The 15,537-nt window shown below is 40.1% G+C and overlaps 1 protein-coding gene across 6 annotated transcripts in view; it reads left to right on the top strand.

The window, feature by feature from the left end:
- The window catches only part of MECOM (MDS1 and EVI1 complex locus), a 617,334-nt gene that overhangs the window by 538,526 nt on the left and 63,271 nt on the right, over positions 1-15,537 (top strand). For 3 of the 6 annotated variants that reach the window (XM_004383440.3, XM_004383441.3, XM_004383438.3), the window contains exon 1: positions 14,446-14,607. The exons of 1 other annotated variant lie outside the window; for it this stretch is intronic. The gene's annotated coding sequence lies outside the window, so the exon portion shown is untranslated. Of the gene's footprint in view, positions 1-13,128; positions 14,118-14,230; positions 14,362-14,445; positions 14,608-15,537 lie in introns of those variants that run through there. 2 more of the 6 variants (XM_004383442.2, XM_004383439.2) reach the window with 2 other exon arrangements.

The following is a 15,537-nucleotide window of genomic DNA, read 5'->3' as shown; positions in this document are numbered from 1 at the left end:
TGAGTAATAGTCCAGGAGAAGAACCAGAGGCAAGTATTTGTTAGATAGGAGCTGGTGTGAAACTACTCTCTTTCGAGCTGCATCAGGGCAGGGGCAGGCTAAAGCTAAAAACAGGCTATGAGGGTGCCTCCTTCACAGGCCTGAATGCTCTGATAATCAGAGGCAGGCAGCCAACTGAATTCTCCACAACTACCAAAAAGCTTTGGCTGGTGTACAAGGAATCTATTGCTGCATAACAAATTACCCCAAGACTTAGTGGCTGAAAACAACAATAAACATTTATTGTCCTCAGTTTCTGTGGTTCAGGAATTCAGGAGTGACTTAGCTGGGCGTTTCTGGTTCAAGGTCTCATCAGGTTGCAGTCAAGATGTCTGCTGCGATTACCTGAAGATTTGACTGGGGCCCCAAAGGTGTCACAATAGTTTTTGATTCTGGTTTTTGGTAGAAGGTTTTAGCTCTTCCTCACATAGTGTCTTCTTGGGATGTCCAGAGATACTGGTGGCAATGAGAGAGAGAGAAAACTCCATTTTTAGGAAATACTTTCCCCCACTAGGATTGAGATTTCTAGTGAAGTTGTTGTAAACTATATTTAATTTGCATTCCTATCACTGAGTTAGAAGTTCTGGTGGCACAGCAGTTAAGCACTCAACTACTAACTGAGAGTCTGAAGGTTGGAGCCCACCAGCTGATCAGTGGGAGAAGAGACTTGGCGAATTGCTCCTGTAAAGATTACAGCCTAGGAAACCCTATGGGGTAGTTCTACTCTGTCCTATACGGCCGCTATGAGTCGGAATCAACTCAACGGCACACAACAACATCACTTATTTTGCTTATTTTCTCTGGCTATGTATGTTTCCATTTCTGTTTCTCATAAAAAGAAAAGAGAAGAAACTTCTGCCTGAGTGATCAGCAAACAAGTTAGGAGGAAAAAAATATGTTTGTTTCATTTCTGATATAAGGAGGTCTAGGAAAAAAAAACATAGAGGGCATTTATGCAGAAGGTAACATCTATTTTATAGAGTTAAACTCATTTACAGATGAGAAAACTGAGGTGATAAATAACTTGTCACATATCATTGCCTAGGTCACAGTGAAGCTGTGATTTAAATCCAGGATGTTCTACTCTATTTTAATTGCTATGCTATGCTACCTCCCTCTGAATCCCTGCTATGTACCAGGCATTATCAAACAAAGCAAACCCATTGCCATTGAGTTGATTTCCACTCATAGTGACCCTATAGGACAGAGTAGAACTACTCCATAGAGTTTCCAAGGAGTATCTGGTGGATTTGAACTGCCGACCTTCTGGTTAGCAGCCCAGTGCTTAACCACTGTGCCACCAGGGCTCCTCCAGGCATTGTGCTAAGTGCTTTATATACATTATCTCAATTATTTAATCCTAACAACCCCCTATAATGTAGGTGACGTTGCCACTCTTTAGAGATATTGAGAGGCTCAAGAAATTTAAGCAGCTCTCTCAATGTCACATAAATGTAGCCAGGGAAGGATTGATTACCCAATAAGTAAGCACAAAAGCCCGTGAGTACCTTGCTTACTTTAAGCCCATGTGTAGCTTGCTTACTGTTAATCCACCCCTGAGAATAGCAGACTGCATCCAGGGCTCCAACATCAGAGGACTACAGCCTTGCAGGAAACTGGGGATGAGACCTACAGCTCATGAGCCCAAGTGACTCCATATTTGCAGAGAAGAAGCTTATAGTCTACTGAGACCTGGGAAGAAGCGCTTACCTCATTATGGCATCTGACCACATTCAGCCCGAAAACCATCCCTGCTGAAAGCTATAGGATGCAGGACGGTTGTGAAAACTGACTATTACCATCCCTTCCTAGGCGTGTAGAATTTAAATTGAGTATGTGAGTCATGAACCGGTTATCACCTGGAGCAGATAAAATAAAACGATTGAGCACAGGGAAGAGTTAGAGAAGAAGTGTTGTTTGCCCTCCATGAATACTGTGGATAAAGAGTGTCATTTATTTATTTATTTGTCTTAATTATTTATGAAGTGTTATCTTGTCACTGAAAAGAATACTGTTCAAAACCAAAACTGAATTCCATGAATTTACATCTTACTGAGGGCTTAGGTTCTACAGTGAGCAAGTAATTGAAAATCAAGTGTAATCCAAATTTCCCTTGCTCAACCCTTAAATCATCCAGTGTTGGAATGGATTGCCATGTCTTCAGTTGAGCACCAGAGGAAATGGTGTATTTGCATTCAGAGACTGCATGGTGTGAAAAGTACATAGCTTTAAACCCAAGAGTCACACTCAATGCAACAAGATACTCATAATACAAAAGGCATTTGAACACTGATTCCTACTGAGGGAACAGATGATTCATGTCTCTATCTCATGCTCTTTTCTGGGTAAAGGCTTGTTGTATCAATCTCTCTCTTCACAACATTTGAATATTAGTAAGTTATGTGTGCACATGTTGCAACTTCACTGTGTTTTCCAGGAGTGAAATTTAGCAAAATATATTTTTATAAAGACTTTTAATGACTAACTTGAAATATTCTAGTACTGGTTACGAAGAATATGTGTACAGGAAAAGATAAACATTTTTATGGTAATTTCTGCAGAGATGACAAAAACGCAAATCTTAAGAAAAGCACATTACATAGCTACTACGTTACATAACATTTAAATTTGATTCTTCCAACAACTTTTTTAAAGACTTGTGAACTTTGTTAGCTCTTTTAAGAGTTGAAGTGGGGAAGAAAAATATAAAAAATGTGTAAGACACAATGTAATATTTCATAAAAGTACAAGTTTAAAATTTAAAATTTGCAGTCATCTCAATCTTACCTTCCAAGCCTCATAATTTCGATCTTCTCGGCCTCATGACTGGGTTTCGGGGTTTATTTGTAAACTGGTGGTCCAGATCATATGGAGAGAGAAATTGAGTGTGAATCAGGGTACGTATTTTTCTTTCCTCTTTAAGTGTTTCCATTCATGTCCTTTCTGGCGTTCCCCTTTCTAGCTGTAAAACACTGCATTAACAAGCTTGGATTTGTTTTCCAGCTAAGAACTACATACCAAAACACAAATACCTCTGAGAATCCGCATCTTGGAGATTGACCAGTCCTTAATTCTGAAGTTTATAGACAGGCTATTTTAGGATTTTACTTGAAGTCAAAGAATTGACTCAACAAAAATTATAACAAAGATGTTTTCAAAGCCACAGCTGAAATCAATGTCCATATTTTCTCAATGATACTGAGATTTTATTGGTATTTTAACCACTATGGGAATATTTTGACCTTCTACCATTTGACATGTACCACAAGATGTGACTCCCATTAAATGGATTATAAGCCTAACACGTGTTTTTTGGCCTTATAGGCTTTATGTTATTCTTTTATAGTATCTGAGTATGGCCATTGACACAGAAAAATGGAATTTGAGTAGTTCTAACATGGATAAAAGATGACTATTTCACTGAGTCATTGATAAGAACTTAACATATTGATTGTTTCTTAATAATTCTGTAACCGAGACATCATAACCAGGCATAACTAGCACCCGCTGTCAAAGCTTGGGAGTGGAGCAATGATTCTGAGGCTAGAACTGCCCCTTCTCCCCTACTCCCTCCCACCATCCTTTAGTGCCTGGCTCTTTAGTTAGAAGTAAACACTTTCAATAGATCAAGAATTAATCACAGCCATTAATACTCTTTACAAAGAAGATTGTATGGTTCGGTCCTGTGAAATGTTCTGTTCCTCAGGACGATGAGTTAATTCATCTGGAACAGCGTTAGTTCATCAAGGTTTGTGATTTATCTGAAGATCAAATTCCTGTAATTTTGCATGCCATCTGATTTAATGTCCACTTAGTTTAATGGTTAGACAGCCATAGGCAAGCAAAACACATGAATCCAATATCAGAAGCTGGAGAAAAGGCAAATTCTTAAACATTTAACTCAGGCATCCTTAGACTGAGATTGCCTTGCTGTTTTTATTTCTCCTGGGGAAATACATATCTAGATAATGCCAAATGTTGTTAAGAAAAGTCTAAATAATACAAAACTTTGCAGGTAAATATGACCATGGTAAGATCTATGCTTCAGAAGAGCTTTTAATGGAAGAGGATAGGAAGGAGTGGATTGATTTTGAAATAAGATTGTACACATTCCTTTGGAAGCGTCTCATTCCATATACTCAAGGGCAGTTATGACAGTTTAAAGGCAAAGGATCAATTGGCTAGAGTTTACTGATCATCTACTTTATGAGCTTGATAGACCTTCTAAATGCCTTCACAAGTTGAAGGAAAAGTTGAGACTTGATTTTGTATCTATTTATTTATTAATCTTTTGCAGTGACATTTTTGATCAAGAGTTGAAAACAGTCCATCATGAGTTGAAAATAATCAGTCAGTTAATAGAAAAAAAAAAGTATATGGGAAATACCTGTGCCTTGCTGAAACAGATACAAAGTAATATAAAGCTTTATTTCCAAAATTGTTCCTCTTAGGTGTTTTAGTGAAAGGGGAAAGGACTTTCATACATGTTTAAATACCTTTGGATGATGCCAGGTTAAACAAACCAAATAGGGTTTTTTTTTAAACTGATGGAATTCTTAGACTTTTAGAGTCTTAGAGCACTTACCACTTTGGTGTTTATTGTGAAGCTCCAAGAGGGACCTATCTTTACCTCATTTGGCCCCAGGACACATTTTTCCAGGGAATACCTGTTAACAATTCACTGACTAAAAAATGCTGGTGTGAAAGGCATTGACACACAGCTTACTTGTAGATCTGCAGATAATAGAAATATCCCAAATGACCCTAAATACGATGTCTGACTAGTGAACGATTTTAGTAATAAGTACTGTAAGAATTTCAAGGAAGGGAGCCTTGAATACTGTGCATGATTTTGATAAATGGAACTGTTCATCTCCTGAATGCTGTGACTATCAGAGATAAGAGAAGTGAAGGGCCTGCATTCTGGGACTTTCATGAACACATTAAAGTACATAGAGCTTCTACTTATGTTCCCAGTTGTTAACCAGAGCTAAAGATTTGTGTAGAGGAAAGAAGGAGAACACTGGTCTGGAAAGATAAATTGGCATCAAATTATAGAGGAGATTGCTTTTTGGATTAGGGGCTTTATTTTCTAACATTCTGAGATCCACTGGAGTTTTTATTAATGTGGTTTTTCTTTTCTTTTTTTCCTTTACTTTTTGTTTTTAGGGATTATTGTGATAATCCCATTATTTCAGGAAGACTAAATTCTGGTGTAAAGATGCCGTAAAAATTTAGGCCTAAAATGACTAAGGGCCTCCACTAGGTCAGTGCTAATAGGAATTTGAGGGTCCTGTAGAAACAGCTTAACTCTATGGGGCAGTTCTATTCTGTCCTATAGGGTCGCTATGAGTAGGAATCGACTTGATGGCAACGGGTTTGGTTTTTGTTTTTGTCTTTTTGGTAGAAACAGTTTAACAGATTGACCAAGCCAATGACAAAGGGAAGGGATGAGTCCAAGATGTTGTCCAGGGTCTGCACCCAGGTAAAGGGTAGATAGTTGGTACAGAAACGGAAATGTTGTGGAGGAGGGAAGGAGCAATATGGTACTACTCCTGAGAAGCAGCAGCAGTGGCAGGAATTCCTCTCTAAATTCCCTAAATGAGAATTATCAGTGCATCAGTTGATTCCTGCGGGGGATCAGCACTAAATAGCCAAGTTTCCTTGGATATTAAATATTGCAATTCCGTATGCATTTCAGCCATACTTATTTCACCCTTGCAAGGGAAGATCAAAGGTAGTTTAGTGTACTATGGAAAGATGTTCCTGAAGATGTCAGTGTGAACAAAACTTGATTCCACCCTTGAGAATCATAAGATGGCTCTTAAGGAGGATAAGACCATTACAGAAGCAACTGTAAGGTAGGTAGGTAGGTAGCTATGTAGAATTGGCCATAAACTATGAGAGAAACCCACAGAGGGTTATGGGGGGGAATGATGAAAAGTTCAAACTTGGTTGGTAGAAATCAGTAAAGGCATAACAAAAAGGGTAGCTTTGAAGGATAGATAAAATTTCATCCCAGATGACTGAGGCAAAATGATTATATACTGAGGAATAAAAATGATAATAATTATTATTATATTAATAATAACAATAATGTTGTTAGTTGTTGTTGAGTTGGCTCTGACTCATGGTGACCTTATGTATCACAGAACAAAACATTGTCCGGTCCTGTACCATCTTCATGATCTTTGATAGGTTTGAACCCATTAACAATAATAATAGTTATTATTTATCAACCATATGCTTTGTGACATACATAATTCTAGATTTATATGCTTTTTTAATTTAATTCTCAAAAAATTTGGATGAGTTTATACTGAATTGTTAGGCAGCTGGAACCCATTGAAGAATTTTGAGCAAGGGTATGAGTAACAGCTGATGGTTGGGAAGGTGAACAATCTGAACTGGTGGGAGGGTGAGTGGTGGTCAGAAAATCTGATAGGAGGTCATTGCAATAATTCAAACTAGAGGTAACAGGCATACAAATTTGGTGGGAATGAAATCCAAGAAAGGACTTGATAGATTTTTTTCAACAAACATCTGCTGAATACCTACTATATGCCAGACATTACGTTAGGCTCTGGGCAAGAGGAGCGAATAAGATAGACCCAATTTCTGCCCTCCTCGCCCTTAAAGTCCACCAGAACATTATAGAGAATAAATTTTCTGGCCTTGGTAACAAATATTGACTTAAAACTAGTCTGTGTGTGTGCGCCCTCCTACCCTGGTTTCTAGGGCGCTTGGATCTCAGTGGTGTTGCACTTCTGCTTCAGAACACTCCTCTTACTGATTGGCAGAGAACACAGTGGGTGGGACAGAACAAACTCAGCTGCAAGCCAGACAGAGACGGACATCTTCAGGGGTAGCACAGCTTGAGAGAAAAAAAACATTTTTCTTAAAATTCGTCTCTTCCATAGGTCAGGGTAAGGATTAGGGCAAATGACATTGGAATGGAAGAAAGAGGATAGAAAAATACTTACACTTTGCCATTTCCCAAAGTGTGGGCCAGACTATCTTCCACATTGTGTGTGTGTTTAGGTTTACTCTAACCCATCACACAAACGCAAATATTGTGAAACGTATAGTATTTTGACCTGTTCCCATGAACTCAGAGCAGTTCACACTCGCGTTACCCTATTTATCTCCCCAACGCTTCTATTAGGCTGATATTATGAAACTTTCATGGAAACCAACTCAGAGGTTAAGTGATTTACCCAAAGGCACACAGTTAGGAGTGGAGACAGGAATAGAAGAAAGTCTTCCAACTCACTTTCCCCGCAAGATTGAGTTGAAAAGCACTCTTAAGTGGTGTTTCTAAAACCATGGGGAAGAAGCTGACCCTGGAGTTACTGCATAACATGTTAAATGCTGTTTTGAAAGATTGAAATTAATGGAATAATGAAAAATTAATTCCTTATAGATTTAAGGTTATTCCAAAAGAATTTACGGCCTTAATTCTTTGATATAAACTTAGGAAGAAAGAGGAATTTGACTTTTTGAGATTCTAATGATAATCATGATTCAAGTTATCTTCTGTGAAATACAAAGACAATAATAGTAATCTGTTCTCAATGATGTAAAACTCCTTATTGTCTGGATCACCAGATTGATGTGTTGTATGTTTTTTGTGAATATGTATCCCTCAGTTGTTGTGAATATTTATTTACTCATCTTTTTTTTCTTGAATATATCTTTTAATGCATACATCAGAGTGTTAAACGTCTCTGCTTTAGGGGGACAGGGAACAGAAAAATAATGGTATTTTTCCCCTTTTCTCTACCAAAATTTTATTATAATATGTTTATTAAAGTTTTTATTTTATCAAAATCTTTTCATTTAGACTTGGTATAAGTATTTTGTTGTTTTTATGCTTTAGCCACAAAATAACCACTCAGCGTAATGGCTTAGGCCTGAAATACATCAAAATAGCCCAACAAAAAATATTTTAAATATGGCAATCTTAATTGGAGTTTAGGAAATAAATCTTTGAGTATAACAATTTATTCTCTAGTGCTCTTGTCTCAGCAAAGTATTTCATCTTAGTTTCCAAAGAGCTGCTAGTCATTACTAAATATATTTAAGTTGAAGCAAAGAAAAAAAAAAATCACTTTCATTCTGGCCAAATGTATTATAAAATACTCAACTGTTAAGGTTTTCTGCATTTTTAAGAAAGATTAGATAGGTGATTATTCTTGTGTAGCTAATTAATAAGAAGGGAAGTCAGTAATGGTTCACTGGGGAAGCTTTTGTATTCCAGTATCTATTACGAGGGATCCCACGCTGTAGGGACAATAACGGGGTGCTAATTCTGAACGCACACAGTGCTGTCCTACAAAGACATCAAGATTTGTAGGAAATCAACCCTCCAGCAGTCCTGGCAAGCCAGACTGACCCCAGCAAATGAAAATAATCAAAAGTAATTAGAAGCGTGCTGGACTACCCCTCAGAGAGCCGAGCGGGAGAGTAAACACGCCTGAATCCTCGAGCCACTGCAAAGGCCCATGTCTGAGCTGTTAGGTGCCCTGACCTTGTCCACATAAAGATGTGATTTATGAAGTGCAGGGCACAGCAGCAGGGCTTCTGTCTTCTCCTGGAGAACCAAATTACTGAGGTGGAGATTAACATGCTTTCAGTCGGGCCCATTTCCAGACCAAGGGAAATTTTTTATTTACATTTTTTTTTTACCTTTAATTTCCTCTCTTCTTTTTTAACAGCTTCCCCCCAAAACAAAAAAAAAAAAAATTTTTTTTTTTTTTAAAGGCAGAGTCCATCAAGAGTGGCCAGAAATATCTCTCCTGAGCTGTGGTGATGCGCGTTGGTGACTATGGACTTTTGGGCCCTTTTTCCTTGTCAGCTCTGTGTTAGCCTGTTTTGCTGGGGCTGCCTGCCCAGCGTTCCGAATTCCCCTTCAGGTGTAGGGAACCCAGCTTATGGAATATGCCCCCTGTTTAAAAAAATATAAGTAATTAAAATTAAACAGAGTTTATTACCTTTGATTCCATGGTTTTCTAATCTAGCTTCTCTTGAGTCTATTTCATTACAAGGCTTACTCTATTAAAGACAAAAGATTTGGGAGAAGAAATTGTGGGTGGTAGAGAATTTGGAGAGAAAGAGGAGGCGAGACAAATTAGAGCCTCTGTATTGGGTGAAATATCTATATAAGAATCAGTGGGAAGTCTCTTGAATCCTAAAGACATACTTAAATTTTTTCTTATCTTTGTCTCAGTGAGGTTAGGTAAGATTTCACAAAATCCTATTCTGACACGTAAAGGAAGCATTGATTTTCTTTTTAAACACACATCAATATCTATACATGCAGCTAATTTAATTAGCAAGCATTTATTGTTCAGCCAAATGTCAATTTCTCAGATTATTTCATGCTTCTTGACATGAACTGTATGAAACGGGATTTAACAGGATCTCCGTGAATGAAACTGCACTCCAGAAATGTTCAAATGCACTTGTACGTTCTTGAAAAGCTACAAAAAGACAGTGTTAAAACAAAAAAGTCATACTTGGAGTTCAGTGTGTATTTAGCCACCTCAAAAAACCCAAAGCTGCAGAATTAAGGCCACTCTGCTTAGACTGAGGTTATAAAGTGCCCTCCTCTATAAACTAAAAACATAATGTCAGGATGAATGGGAACATAGTTTATTAACTTTATGGTATTGAAAACTGCCAGCAAGTTGTCTTGTTTTTAAATATTGTCCTCTGCAGAGTGTCACCGTGCTGTTTGTCCACAGGAAGCTTATGAAAAGTGGACAGTGCAGTCATTTCATCTGGCTTTGGCTGGACTGCTTTTCTTTCCTTTAATGATGTGCTGGAATGTACCGTGCCCATAGGGTCTCCATTAGCAGAACTTTTACTTCTGGGACGACCATGAAGTTTAAGGCTTAAAAGAGGCATCAGCTTACAGTCTTGTGGGAATCACTTGAATACTGGAGCACTAACTTCTTACTGCTTTAACTAATATACTGACTTATTTTAAATAAACTGTTACACAATGAAGGCAGAGCCAGTGGCCTTATTGGAAATCTTCGGGCCTTTTAAAGATTCTGCAATCCACGCAGCTGGGGGAGGAAGGAAGGGGCCTGAGGAGGGTTTATGCCCTTTTCAAACCAGGAAGAAAACACATTAACCTCTCCCACCCCAGCCCTGCTGTCAGCCAAAGGGGAATCTTTACACTCCTAGAAAATCTATCAGCTCACACTCAAACCTCCTATTTTCCAATGCTTTTTTCCTGGTAAACAAGAATTAACAGAACGAGACAGGAGAAAAAAAAAAATCCTTCTGGAGAAATTTTTAAAAATATGATTCTCTTTTGAAACACTTTGTTTCTGCTTTCCCCAAAACTGTACCTTATTATAGCTTGTTCTCCCATTCCATCCCCTTAATATTTAGATCATTAGTCCTGATACATGTTTGCAAATTAAAGCCGGTTTGAGATTATAGTAAAACCATTATTTTTAATAGCCCATTTCAAGGGCAGCGCTAAACACTGCAGAACACGCATGTTACTGATTACTGCTGAGCAGACAGCGGCTATTGCAGATTAATTTGTAACTGGGAACTACTGTAAACAGATTTCACCAGAAATCCCAAGGAATATAGGGAACTGGTGGTGGTATTTGGCTGCTTGTATTTATTTATTGTTTTAGAAACCTAATGGAAAGCAAGCTAACCAGGGAGAAAAGCAAGACCCCTGCAAAAACCTTTCCCTCCTGCCGGCTCTCTCTTCTGTTTCACTTCTGGTGAGCGGAGGTAGGTCAGGGTCTTCTCCTAAAAGGTTATTATTGAAATAGCAAGAGGCTTCTTTCAAGAGAAACAAGGCCTATCTAGCCACTCTGGGGTTTCAGGATCTTCTTTTCAAGCTTCAAGTTGTGCGCCACGATAAAGAGGGGTGCCTCTGCCTTTACATGAAGTTATTGTTATATGACCAAAGTAGAAAAGGAGGTGAGGGAAAGCAAGAGAGAAAGAGAGATATTTACTGTTTTTAAGTCTCTTTGCCGATTCCCTCTGATTTCCTTAGTCGGCCTATTTATTCAGTAGGTAACAAAACTGATGACAAGGATGATACTAGTAAAATAATGTTAATACGAAATAGTTTCCCATGTCTCTTGGAAGAGAAATCTTCCAAGGTCTCAGAGAGGAAACGTTACTCTTGGCTACATCTGGGGAAGAGAACTTCATACATAGAAAAAGCCTTAGTTCAGCCCGGATTCACAGCGGCCCTGTGTCTGCGGGTCGGGACTACAGGGTGCACCCGCTCCGGAAGGCACAGGACAGCGCGCAAGGCGGAGGGCAAAGCCCGGCTGCCTGCGCCCGGCGGGCGACGGCGGGCGGCGGCGGTTCACCTGGGTGGCTGGAGCCGCCGGCGCAGCGCTTTAATTCGGGGCGCAACGCCATCTACCGGCCTCCTGCTGCACCTGCAAACACCCAGACCTTGAAATTCGCCCCGCCTCCCCCTCCCAAACCCAATATAAGGGAAAAAAACTCGGAGGCCCTTTCCACGAAATCCTAGTTTAGCCAGGACCTACTACTGATTCCACACGACCTTTTTGTTTGTTTATCCACCGACGTTTCCTCCTTTGTAGAGCAGCTTTGTAAAGGGCAAGGAGGTGGGGGCCCCTGGGCTGGGGCGGGAGAGGTTGGGGTGCTGAGCTCTCAGACCCCCTGATTAGGCGGCACTGTCTGAAGCAATCGGTTCCCCAGATTACTTGTATTTAATACACAATGCATCATAAAACAAATCCCTCATCCTGACAGGAAGAAAATAGAACAGCTCATAGCTCGAGCCCGTCCAATTTATGGCTAAATTAAAAAAAAAAAAAAAAGACTCCGACAATGGGCAAGTTGAGGAAGGGCAGGAAATCAATGGCAGCAAACCGGCGGCTCTTAAAGGTTCTCAAGCGCCGAACTCTATGGGAATATCTGACCGGGTTTTAGGTTATTTACAAAGGATTTTTCCTGTCCTACCTACCACTGCTGTGCGATTTTTCCTCAAACAATAGCTATTATCTGAAGTAACAGTTCAATGTCACAGATAACAGGCCACCGAAACGAATTAGTCACCACCTCTTGTCATTTTCTCCCACATCCCTCCCTTTTGTTACTATTTTTGTTTTTAAATCAGCATTTTGGGGAAATATAGATCTACTAGATTTACACGTCTCTTTGCACTTGGAGGAAACAAAAAGTGGGTGGCACTCGCGTTGTGCCGGTTTGCACATGAAGTTTAGCATGAGCGCGCTCCCTAGCCCTTCTCCCTCCACCCTTCCCCCGCAAGTGGCCTTAGACTCGCTTACTTTGCTTAACTTTCCAGGGTTGAGCTGGGGAAAAGTTGGAATTTGTTCATTTGTTTTTATGAATGGAGTTTTCTGATAGAAAGCATTTATTTCAACTTAACCGGTGGGTTTTACTGAATTTTACAGGATGGGCTCTAAGTAAATCCGTGGACGCTTTTATTTTCCTGTTCATTCCGTATTCTTTCTTTCAATGTCGTTTCTGAAATGTGTTGATAAAAATTCACCATATATTGGAATGCAGCATTTATGATGTTAAAAGTTGAAAAATCTGAGTTGTCAAATTGCTTACTTCCACTTTGGGGCGTTCATGGTGTTTTAATTAATGTCAAAGAAAATAGCAAAAACTCACCAGACAGTCATCAATCTCTCTAAAGCCAGAATACATTATTTGGGCAGGTTATATGCAAATAAAGTTTCAGATTTCCAAGTTCCTCCTTTTAAGAATACAAGGTTTGAAAATTTAGCATCTTCTTCTGTTCACCTAAACTATAATAATGGAGGGAATAAATTACAGTACGAGTTTCAATTAAAAAAAAAAAAGATGCTCAGCAGAAAACTGGAAATGTACTTGTCAACTTTTCACTCTTTAGGCTGCTGTTTTCTGAGAATTTCTAATATAATTATGCTTAGTAGGAGCCAGCGTCTCTCTACCCTCAGCCCCATCTTCGCTCCCTCCACCCCCTCTTCAGCGCAAACACCCTCACATCCCTGAAAGCACTTTTTCACCCCATCCCTCCCCATCCCCCAACACACGCACGCGCGCGCGCGCGCAGACACACAGACACACACACACACACTTCCACTTGTGCTTTCAGAATATCGAAACAGAAGATAATTCCCTGGGGAAAGAAATCCTGCCTGGCGAGATCTCCTTATTGGTTGTTTACTCGGAGAAATCTACATGTTTAAGGGGGATGGTGCATCCATAATCAGTCTGTTCCTATAGGACTTGGGTCTTGGCGACCTTTTTGTGACCTCTCCCGCCAAAGGAGGCTGCTGTCACTTTAAAAATATACTGAAAGAGGAGCCCGTCTGGCTTCCGATCACTCTGTGCGGCAGAAGATAGCTCCCTTTCTCCCTCGCCCCGGGTTCTTTCTGGATGGCCGAGCAGATCCTCTTTAAAGAGACAGTTCATGAAATAGAAACCCGGCAGCTGAGCTTGGAGTTGCGAAAGGGGACGATCCCGTGAGGGTCTAGGACCGGGGAAGGCGCTGCGGAGGATCTGAAAGGGAGTTAGAGCTCCTCTCGCCTCCCCAGGTCCCCCACCTTTACAAACCCTCCTCCTCCTGCCTGTTTTCCACTCCTTGGAACTGGGAGAGAGAAGTGGAAGAAGTTTTAGTGGGTTTCAGATAACTTTCATGACACATCGGGCTGATAAGAGCAAGAGAAAGTGAGAAAAGAGGGAGGTGATGTGAACCACAAGGAATAGCTTCGAGCTCATTTAGGAGGGGGAAAAAAAGCCAAAACACACCAAACTCGGGTCACCCAGACGAGAGGAGATTTCATTTCTGGTCTTAAAAATACACTGTTGGCGGACAATAAATCTGAAACGCGTGGTCCCGGCGAGCAGATCCTAGAGACGGACAAAGTTATCAGAGACCCATTTGGAAATCGAGACGCGAGGCTTTTTTACATCTCGAAATGTTGCTCGGGATGGTTTGAAAGGATTTACGATCAGGAGAGCTGGGGTCTGCTGATTCTTTATTTTGTTTGTTTAAGTTCTTCTGTGATTGCCCTTTATTGCTGAGTTGAGGCCATAGAAATATTAAGGTAAGAGAACTCACTTTTAAAAAAAAAAAAAGTCTTGGCGATGTGCATAGTTTTGTAACTTCGGACAGTTTCCTGCCTTGGCACCCCTTCCCCCCCACCCCACCCCCAGCCTTCTTTTCCTCCTTGCCCGCAGCCCCGCGGAGCCCTGCTGCTTATCTACGTTGCTAAGACTGGCGATTTCCTTGTTCCTCCTGTGGAACGGTGCGGTCTGGACGCGTCTCTGGGGTGGGTCGTCCGGCCTTCGGTGGGTCTCTGCCGGCTGTCGGCCTCTTTTCCTCCCGCTCCTCTCCTGCTTCCCCTCCCTCGGTGTGTCTGTCCGCCTGTATCAGGGACGCAGAAGGTGGGGTTGCCAAAATCTCAATTCCTGGCACCGGCCACGCGACTTTGGAGCAGCTTTCGGCCGAGTTCCACCTTGCCAAGTAACAGCTTTGCTGTCCAACATCGTGTGCTGCTTCGCGAGAAAGTCACATACGGACCCTTTGGCTAGATTGTGGGGATTTTTTTTTTTTTTTTCCTCTCTCTCTCTTTTGCTGTTGGTTTTTTGAAAGGGCCTTTCTCTAAAGTCCAGCTATAGGATTTTTTTCTCTTTTTTTTTTTTTAAGCTATCTTAGGAGCTTGACAGCTTTTAAAAACACAGGAGTGTGTTAGATAAAATGACTGAAGATGTGTTGTTACTTTATTCAAGATTTCCGAGATGATTAAGACATTTGGGAGACAAATGTAGTTCTGCTAGCAAATCAAAAGTGAATAATTCACCCGGTGGGGGTGGGGGACTTTTCTGGAGAAAGTTAGACTTTTGTCTTGGAGCAAGACTGTTGAGAGTAAGAAAGTTGATATGTTGGTGAAATATTTGAATAATCATGTAACAGATATGTAAAAAGACATTCTTTGGAAATGAAACTTAAAAAAATAATTTCACTGTTGACAGTGGCAATAGCAATAATGTTAACACGAAATAAAATTACACCTAGAATTTTTATGTGCAGTATATGTAATCCTTAACTCCCTGACCCCGCAAAAGGGAATGTTTGAAAGCTAAGGGGATCGATGCTTCTTGACTTTGAAATTAACACGTTTGCCACGACTTTCTGCAAATATGAAATGGAACTGGTGGTGCGTTTCACTGACTTCACCCTATTTCCGTCATTAAACATTTCTCTGCTGTGTCAGTAAAGCTGCCCTTTTTTTTTTTTTTTTTTTGGCTAGTCAAGAAAACAAACAACAAAAGATCAAAAACAGAAACCAAACAAACAAAAAAATCAACAACGTACGACTTTTACTGTTTTAAAATGTGTATTGCTATTGTTGTTTATGTACCCTTTAGCTACCAGGGGAGGGAGAAAAACCTTAAGTTGCCATTTGAGTTATTTAGCATCGAGAGTAGAAAAAAACATCTTAACGTTTGCAATTTTATAAACAA

This window comes from Trichechus manatus, unplaced genomic scaffold (assembly GCF_000243295.1).
Source record: "Trichechus manatus latirostris isolate Lorelei unplaced genomic scaffold, TriManLat1.0 scaffold00110, whole genome shotgun sequence".
Taxonomy (NCBI): Eukaryota; Metazoa; Chordata; class Mammalia; order Sirenia; family Trichechidae; genus Trichechus; species Trichechus manatus.
The sequence above is the reverse complement of the archived record's forward strand: the minus strand, read 5'-3'. Positions and strand labels throughout refer to the sequence as shown.